The sequence below is a fragment of the Bufo bufo genome, chromosome 5, assembly GCF_905171765.1.
Source record: "Bufo bufo chromosome 5, aBufBuf1.1, whole genome shotgun sequence".
Classification (NCBI taxonomy): domain Eukaryota; kingdom Metazoa; phylum Chordata; class Amphibia; order Anura; family Bufonidae; genus Bufo; species Bufo bufo.
In genome coordinates this window covers 529,239,481-529,249,662 of record NC_053393.1, presented here as the reverse complement: position 1 = coordinate 529,249,662, position 10,182 = coordinate 529,239,481, and the positions used below count along the sequence as shown (strand labels likewise).

Genomic DNA, 10,182 nt, shown 5'->3' with positions numbered 1-10,182 from the left:
ACCCCATTCTATAAACTACACCCCTCAAGGTATTCAAAACAGATTTTACAAATGTTGTTAACCCTTTAGGTGTTCCACAAGAATTAATGGAAAATAGAGATACAATTTCAAAATTTCACTTTTTTGGCAGATTTTCCATTTTAATAATTTTTTTCCAGTTACAAAGCAAGGGTTAACAGCCAAACCAAACTCAATATTTATGGCCCTGATTCTGTAGTTTACAGAAACACCCCATATGTGGTCGTAAACTTCTGTACGGGCACACGGCAGGGCGCAGAAGGAAAGGAATGCCATACGGTTTTTGGAAGCCAGATTTTGCTGGACTGGTTTTTTGACACCATGTCCCATTTGAAGCCCCCCTGATGCAACCCTAGAGTAGAAACTCCATAAAAGTGACCCCATCTAAGAAACTACACCCATCAAGGTATTCAAAACTGATTTTACAAATGTTGTTAACCCTTTAGGTGTTCCACAAGAGTTATTGGCAAATGGAGATGAAATGTCAGAATTTTAATTTTTTGGCAAATTTTCCATTTTAATCAATTTTTCCCAGTAACAAAGCAAGGGTTAACAGCCAAACAAAACTCAATATTTATGGCCCTGATTCTGTAGTTTACAGAAACACCCCATATGTGGTCGTAAACAGCTGTACCGGCACACGGCAGGGCGCACCATGTCCCATTTGAAGCCCCCCCTGATGCACCCCTAGAGTAGAAACTCCAAAAAAGTGGCCCCATTTTAGAAACTACGGGATAGGGTGGCAGTTTTGTTGGTACTAGTTTAGGGTACCTATGATTTTTGGTTTCTCTATATTACACTTTTTGTGAGGCAAGATAACAAGAAATAGCTGTTTTGGCACCGTTTTTATTTTTTGTTATTTACAACATTTATTTGACAGGTTAGATCATGTGATATTTTTATAGACCAGGTTGTCACGGATGCGGCAATACCTAATATGTATACTTTTTTTTTATTTATGTAAGTTTTACACAATGATTTTATTTTTGAAGCAAAAAAAATTTTTTAGTGTTTCCATAGAGAGCCATAATTTTTTCAGTTTTTGGGCGATTGTCTCAGGAAGGGGCTCATTTTTTGCGGGATGAGGTGTTGGTTATATTGGTACTATTTTGGTGGGCAAACACCTTTTTGATCGCTTCCTGTTGTACTTTTTGTGATGTAAGGTGACAAAAAAATTGTTTATTTAGCACAGTTTTTATTTTTTATTTTTTACGGTATTCATCTGAGGGGTTAGGTCATGTGATTTGTTTATAGAGCCGGTCGATACGGACGCGGCGATACCTAATATGTATACTTTTTTTTTCCCCCTATTTTTTACCAATTTTTTTAAAACTTTATCTGGGGAAAATTACGTTTTTGTTTATTTTTACTTGAAACTTTTACTTTTTTGGGGGAAAACTTTTTTTTTCAACTTTCTTTTTTACTTTATTTTTTGTCCCACTTTGGGACTTGAACTTTTGGGGGTCTAATCCTTTACAATGCATTCCAATACTTCTGTATTGGAATGCATTGGCTGTATGAGTAATACTGTGTGTATTACTCATACAGCTTCCGGCCTGTGAGATCCAGGGGGCTGGATCTCACAGGCTCGTTAGACATCGCGCTGCCTTCCATGCCATCGGGTCCCCCCCACAGCCGCATGGGGACCCGATGGCACCGCTCACCGCCGCCGCAACAGCAGGTAAAAGCCGCAAACCGCAAGTCGGAATTGACCTGCGGTTTAAGGCGATCGCCGATACGTGGGGGTCACATGACCCCCCCCCGGCGTTGTGACAGGATACCCGCTGAATGATTTCAGCGAGCATCCTGTTCCTATTAACCCCCGCCACACCGCAATCTACTTTTAAACTTAGGACGTACCGGTACGTACTGAGTCCTTAAGGACTCGGCAAACATGGCGTACCGGTATGTCCTAAGTCCCTAAGGGGTTAAGGTCATGAGGAAAAGCTTATAAAACACCTTTGAACTGTAAAATATTCTTTTTTTTTATGAGGTGGGCTGTTCAGTAACAGAAAAAATGATGTTGATGCAGGATTTTGGTGATTGCAGAATTTACAGTTCCTACATGAACTTTCCACTTGCTGCCAGCAGCTGCCTTCAGTGTGAAACACACAGAGAACCCTGACTTTTCTACCTATTGATTCAGTCTAGCTATTAAGTATGTCCTTACATAGTGTCACCGCCAGTTCTGTGAGAAGATCTGGCAGACGTTCTTCTCTACCGCTTGTATGATGTTCTTTGTTTTGGTTTCACTTTCTCATCTCCTTTCCTTCAGCCAGGTGTCACTTATTTCGACTAATCGTCTTCCTTTATAATCCCTCCCATACTTCCTCACCTTCGGGTTTATACTTATTTCTGGATGAGGTGTTCACTGCTGGAGGCTGCTTCTGCTGTTTGTTCAGATAAGTCATTTACTTTATTGTGTTTCCTTGCTGGCTTGATTCTAAGTGACCCTGACTCCGTCTGTATTAAGTGCAGGGAGCCGGTGGTCGTGTCCCCTCACTATTATAGGGTTTTCAGGTGTCACACAGTATTAGGTACGCGGGCATGCAATCGTCTACCATACAAACCCTTGCATGTGCATAGAAGTCAGGGAGAGCTCTTAGGGTTTTATAGGGCTCACCTATAAGCTCCTTAGTTTGGGATCAAGCCAGTCGCTTCTTTATTTATCTGTTCCAGCTATCTACTAACTTCATCCGTGACACATAGCCCCTATCACACCTAGATTGCAAACTTGTGTCTGCAATTACTTTCTGCCAGACACATCCAAGACACATGCACGCAGGTCACACGCTAGCCTCAGAATGAGAAGCCCAGAGACTGGAGGACCTTCCTAACCCCTGATTGGCTCACAGCCTCTGTCAGCCAGTGAGCCAATCAGGACACCCCCCCCTCCCTCCTCATGTCATGTGATCCTCTATCTTCATTCTCCCTGATGTTATTCCCCGCCAACTTTTACTGTAACATGACGCTGATACCATTTTGCTCGAGTTGTTCGAAGTGAATCGCAAAAACTTTGGATTTGTCTGGCAGCAGAACTTTTTTTAGAAATTCGTAACCAATCAGATTAATAAAGAATCAATTCAGTAATCTCTAGTTGGTAGCTGACTTGGAGCATGAAGAGTCAGGTGGACAGATAAATAATGAATAAATGTAGAAACAAGACAACAATTTATTATATATCTTCCAAATAACGTAAAAAAAAAAAATTGTGGGTATTTTCCAAATAATTTCTGTGTGACATGCAGATGTCATGAGGAAATCACAGAACCTGAAGGAGAGAAGAAACACTGGTTTTATTAGGGGTTAATTATGTGATGGAATCTATATTAAAGACGTTTATATTAAATAGACACATTAGATACCAATAACTACAGTACCTTGAAAAGGTTTTCATACCCCTTGAATTTTTCCACATTTTTTCACGTTGCACCCATAAACCTAAATGTATTTTATTGGGATTTTAGGTGATAGACCAACACAAAGTACAAGTATGTGTGAGGTGAAAAGAAAATGATACATGATTTTCAAAATTTTTAATAAATAAAAATCTGAAAAGTGTAGCGTGCATTTATATTCAGCGCCCCTGAGTCAGTACTTTCTAGGACCATCTTTTGCTGCAATTACAGCTGCAGGTCTTTTGGGGTATGTCTCTACCAGCTTTTCACATCTTGAGGATGACATTTTTGCCCATTTTTCTTTGCAAAATAGCTCGCGCTCAGTCAGATTGGATGGAGAACGTCTGTGAAGAATAATTTCCATGTCTTGCCACAGATTCTCAATGGGATTTAGGTCTGGACTGTGACTGGGCCATTCTAACACATGAATATGCTTTGATCTAAATCAGGCATCTCAAACTCGCGGCCCTCCAGCTGTTGCAAAACTACAACTCCCAGCATGCCCGGACAGCCTACAGGTATCAGCCTACAGCAGGGCATTGTGGGAGTTGTAGTTTTACAACAGCTGGAGGGCCGCGAGTTTGAGATGCCTGATCTAAATCATTCCATTGTAGCTCCTGCTGGATGTTCAGGGTCGTTGTCCTGCTGGAAGGTGAACCTCTGCTCCAGTCTCAAGTCTTTTGCTGCCTCAACCAGGTTTTCCTCCAGGATTGCCCTGTATTTAGCTCCATCCATCTTCCCATCAACTCTGACGGGCTTCACTATACCTGCTGAAGAAAAGCCTCCCCACAGCATGATGCTGCAACCACCATGTGTCACGGTGGGGATGTTGTGTTCAGGGTGATGTGCAGTGTTAGTTTTCCTCCACACATAGCGTTCAGCTTTGGTCTCATCTGCTCAGAGCACCTTCTTCCACATGTTTGCTGTGTCCCCTACAAGGCTTATGGAAAACTACAAATGGGACTTGCTTTCAAAAACAGCTTTCTTTTTGCCACTCCTCCATGAAGGCCAGATTTCTGGAGTACATGACTAATAGTTGTCCTGTAAACAGATTCTCCCACCTGAGCTGTGGATCTCTGCAGCTCTTTTAGAGTGACCGTGGACCTCTTGGCTGCCTCTCTAATTAGTGCTCTCCTTGCCTGGGCTGTCAGTTTAGGTGGACGGCCATGTTTTGGTAGGTTTGCAGTTGTTTCATACTCCTTCCATTTTCGGATGATGGATTGAACAGTGCTCCATGAGATGTTCAGAGCTTGGAATATTATGTTATGAAATAACTCTGCTTAACACTTTTCCACAACTTTATCCCTGACCTGTCTGTTGTGTTCCTTGGTTTTCATGATGCTGATTGATCACTAATGTTCACTAACAAACCTCTGAGGCCTTCATAGAACAGCTGTAGTGATACTGAGAATACATTACACCCAGGTAGACTCTACTTACTAATTAGGTGACTTCTGAAGGCAGTTGGTCACACTGGATTTTATTTAGGGGTATCAGAGTACAGGGGGCTGAATACAAATTCACGCCACACTTTCCAGATTTTTATCTATTTAAAATTTTGAAAACCATGTATTATTTTCTTTTCACTCCACACATACATGCTACTTTGTGTTGGTCTATCACATACAATCCCAATAAAATACATTTAAGTTTGTGGGTGTAACGTGAAAAAATGTGGCAAAGTTACAGGAGTATTAATTCAAGGCACTCTATCAATCAATGGTATCTATCTATCGTATATATCTATATACAGTATCCATATACAGTATCTATCTATCTATCTCATATCTATCGATCTAGTAAAATATTGCAGACCCAAACCTTATATTTGGCAGACTTTCTGGCATATTTCAAGGGATGTAAATCTATTGCGATTTCCATGGCATCCACTATAGTCGAATGTTTCACACTTTTTTGTCTCTGAGTTATAGAAATATTTGCTATAATGACCACTGCATTCTCCGTAGACTCTTGGCAAATGACATCTCTTATCTGAAACAAAGATCAGATTGTTACTGGGTTAAAAATCTTAATAAGCGGCTATTATACACACAAGAATCCACATGATGAGACATTTAACATACACATAAGGTTAGCCATCTAGGTAATTACTATCACAGTCACATAGAAAAATGCCTAGCGCTAAAGACCACCCGTAGATACAACACATTGTAGCGGACAATTACCATATAGAATAAAAAAACAATACAATATAACAACGGTATGTCCCTATGCGCCTCCGCAGGAGAAATAAAGCATTACACAGTATACATTAAAATCATTGGACTTTCTGTTTAGCACAAGGCCATACCAGATTTTCCAGAATGAGAAACGTTCTTTCTAACTCCTCTCTTCTACTGAAAGGAGATCCCCTTTATTAACTTACAATTACCTAAAATATTCTAAATGGATATATCTATCATGAGCGGGTACTAGTTCCCGCATCCTCACGGATATATCTGCCAGAGGCAGTGTCAGTGTAATGCTGCCAGGCTATAATGCTGTGGAATGCTATGTATTCCAAAGCATTATGCAAAAAATAAAATGACTGCAGTTTCAAGTTGCCTAGTGGTACAAAAGTTAAATTATGTTCATTAAACATAATAATAATAATAATAATAATAATAATAATAATAATAATAATAATAAATAATTCACTTTTTTTATTCATAAAAATATTAAATTTTATTATAAAAAAACAAAAAAACATTGACAATGAAAAAATATAGTACTGGTGCTGCTGCAATATATCTTATGATTTATACAACCTGACACATTGCATAAAAAATGGCGGATTAGAGTTTTCTACTCCATCTGCCCCCAAAAACTGATAAAAATTAGTCCCTTAATTATATGTATCCTAAAATGTTACTAATAAAAACTACAATTCATCCTGCAAAAATCAATCCCTCACACAGTGATCGGAAAATAAAAAATGTTAGCTCTTCACTAGAGTTGAGCGAACCCGAACTCTGCGAGTTTAGGTACCCGGACCTGAGTTTGGGTTCAGTGTTCGGGTGATTTTATTATTTTCCTTTATAACATAGTTATAACGGACAATAATAGCATTCTTAAAACAGAATGCTAAATAAAATGTATACTGAGGGGTTAAAAATAAAAATAAAACTCACCTCATCCATTTGACCATGTGGTGAGCGCGGTGACATCACCGCAGGTCCTTTTGCAGGTCCTGAAGAAAAGAGGATACCGGCTGCGCGATCAAGTGGATGAGGTGAGTTTTTTTTTTAACCCCTCCGTATACATTTTATTTAGCATTCTGTTTTAAGAATGCTATTATTTTCCCTTATAACCACATAACGGAAAACAACGGAAAATAATAAAGTGAAGTTCGGGTCCCCATTGACTTAACTTCCACGGGTTCGCTCAACCCTACTCTTGACATATGGCACCCCCAAAATAACACCTGTCCACAACTCCTGTTTTTATTATGCAAAAGTACTAAAATGTAAAAAACACTATGGGGCACATTCATTAAAGAGGATCGGTCATCAATATCAAATCGGTGGGGGTCCAACACCCAGCACTCCCTGCCGATCATCTGTACAAGGTGATGGTGACCACAGTGCGCACGTGCCATCTCTTTTCTCTCTTCCTATCCGCTGCTGTATGTCTATGGGACTGCAGCAGCAGAGCAGAAAGAGAGACAGAAGACAACACATGCGCACTGCGCCTCTGTTCTCCTCATACAGCTGATCGGCAGGGATGCCGGGAGTCGGACCCCCGCCAATCTGATATTGACCTATTTTAAGGATAGGTCATCAAAAGAAAAAGCCCTGACAAAAACGTTTTAGAGTTTTAGATGCCGGTCTTAATAAAGCCCTAAGCTGGTGGTGGTTCCGCCGAAGTTATGAAGAGGCGCAGGTTTCTTTATAACTTCGGCGGATCATCTGCTAGTTCTAAATGCAAGACAGATTCTAAACTATTTTACAGTTTTTAGACTTGGCGTGAGCGGGGAGAAGTTGTAATATAGGTGTATTTCAGCGTAATAATTGACCCCTATATATACTTCGTATCACTGTGTTCATACTGCTCACTAGAATGAACCTAACATGTTATTTCTACCAACAGTTAAGCAGCAAAAACTAAACACAAATTACAAAAACGGAATTGCTAATTTTTTGTATTCCCTCCCGCCAAAAAAAATTATAAAAGCTAGTCACTAAATTATTTGTATATTTGTAAAATTATGCTAGTGAATGCTCTTGGAATGCAAGGATGAAAAAACAAAACATTGCAAAGTGAGATGAGCTCGATACCAACCTGCAGAAGATAGTGAAACTGGTGAAAGCAGAAAAAGGCTGACTGCGAGGACAAGCAAGACAGCAGAAGTCTTCATATCTGCCGATATATAGAGCAGGTCAAGCAGCCGTCTTTGAGTTGAGGAATGAGTATTCTGCAAACCTGTTATAATGGGAAGATAATTTTTTTAGCAGTTAAATGAAGGTAACACCCTTTAAGTCATGATGGACTTACTGACCCAACAGAGCTTGTTATTCCTGTCTGGTGACAATTGTCCTTAGGGCACTTTTTACATTCTTAGGCTATATGCACACGACTGTTGTGTGTTTTGCGGTCCGCAAATTGCGGATCCGCAACACATGGATGGCGTCCGTGTGCGTTTTACAATTTACGGCACGGACAGCCTTTAATATAACTGCCTATTCTTGTCCGCAAAGCGCAAACAAGAATAGGACATGTTATTTTTTTGGCGGTCCACAGAACGGAGCCACGGATGCGGACAGCACACAGAGTGCTGTCTGCATCTTTTGCGGCCCCATTGAAAAAAACTGCAGCTTGGATGCGGACCAAAACAACGGTCGTGTGCATGTAGCCTTATGCTGGGGTTTTGCACAGTTAAAACAGTATTTTCAGTAAGAAGTTCATCTGCCATACATGCCTGATTGGTGGAAGTCCGACTACTGGGTCTCTGGGACCACCACAATCCCCAAGAATGCAAATATCAGACCACCTCTCAAGTGGAGAGTTGGCCAAGAACAGTCACACTTTATTTTAATGGAAGGAACAGGGATATTTCAATGGAAGTCAATGGGAGAACCTGAGCATTAAACCAGGCACCCCCTGCTCTGAAGAGCGGAGGGTGTCTGGTTCATACGAAAAGGTCAGAAATTGATGGAAACACCACTGAAATGGTTCGGGAACCACATGGGAAGGATGTCTGGATGCATCTTGGACTCCCAGGTCGCTGCTGGGAATAATGTTGTCCAAGTAGTGCACCACTTTTACAGACTGACACTAATACGCACAAAACCGAAGATAAAATTGATTTTAGAGGAAAAATTGTTGGGAAACATTCTTTCCTGTATATTTACTTGTATATAAAGTGCAAGTGCTGCCAAAAATTACAAGGAAGAGGCACTCCGATACAACCTGTATATCACATAAAGGAGGGCCTCATTCACATTGTGGTACAATTATTCAGGTAGTGGGACTCCTACACTCATAAAGCCTATGCACTAAGTGAAAGGGCTTCCAACAATTACAAGGAACTGGCACTCCAATACACCCTTTATTACACATAAAGGGGGGCATCATACACCCTTGAAAAATTTAGATTGATAGCCTGCTGGTGACCCTCAAAAACATTAGGAGCAAGGGCCTGCTGTTGACCCTCTAAAACATTATGGGTGAGGGCCTGCTGCTGAGCTGACCATCTAAAACATTAGGGGTGGGGGTCTGATGGTGAGCTGACCCTCTAAAACATTGTATGCGAGGGTCTGCAGGTGAGCTGACCCTGTAAAAGATTGTAGGTGAGGGCCTACAAGTAAGCTGACCCTGTTAAAGATTTTAGCGGAGGGCCTGCTGGTGAGCTGACCATCTAAAAGGTTGTTGGTGAGGGCCTTCTGGTGAGCTCACCCTGTAAAACATTATATGCGAGGGCCTGCAGGTGATCTGACCCTGTAAAAGATTGTAGGTGAGGGCCTGCAGGTGAGCTGACCCTGTAAAACATTATATGCGAGGGCATGCAGGTGAGCTGACCCTGTAAAAGATTGTAGGTGAGGGCCTGCTGGTGAGCTGACCCTCTAAAAGGTTGTTGGTGAGGTCCTTCAGGGGAGCTGACCCTGTAAAACATTATAGGCGAGGGTTGCAGGTGATCTGACCCTGTAAAACATTATATGGGAGGGCCTGCAGGTGAGCTGATCCTGTAAAAGATTGTAGGTGAGGGCCTGCTGGTGAACTGACCCTCTAAAAGGTTGTAGGTGAGGGCCTGCTGGAGAGCTGACCCTGTAAAACATTATTTGCGAGGGCCTGCAGGAGAGCTGACCCTGTAAAAGATTGTAGGTGAGGGCCTGCAGGTGAGCTGACCCTTTTAAACATTATATGCGAGGGTGTGCAGGTGAGCTTACCCTGTAAAATATTGTAGGTGAGGGCCTGCTGGTGAGCTGACCCTCTAAAAGGTTGTAAGTAAGGGCCTGTAGGTGAGCTGACCCTGTAAAACATTATATACGAGGGCCTGCAGGTGAGCTGAACCTGTAAGACATTATATGCGAAGGAATTATATGCGACAAATAAGCATGTTGATATCATGGAAGAGGAAGAGGAGGATGAGAAAAGGAAGATTCAACCATATAACCCCTTTTAGTGGTGGAAGGGGTGCATGGAAATACAGTGTATTCAGTACATTATAAACAACACATTTAAAGTGCCTTTATGTTCATCAGCTTTCCTCTGGTGGAGTCGAGAAGTCAGGGTCAATCCAGGCCTGTAGACAGATTGGTGGGTAAAA

The 10,182-nt window shown here is 41.4% G+C and overlaps 1 long non-coding RNA gene across 1 annotated transcript; it reads right to left on the bottom strand.

Moving 5' to 3' along the window:
- Positions 1 to 2,736: 2,736 nt before the first annotated feature.
- Positions 2,737 to 7,859, bottom strand: LOC121001899. Its single transcript, XR_005779172.1, has 3 exons — positions 7,698 to 7,859; positions 5,238 to 5,408; positions 2,737 to 3,289 (listed from the first exon to the last, which is right to left on the bottom strand). It is a non-coding gene; the product is annotated as an uncharacterized LOC121001899 (long non-coding RNA).
- Positions 7,860 to 10,182: the final 2,323 nt, after the last annotated feature.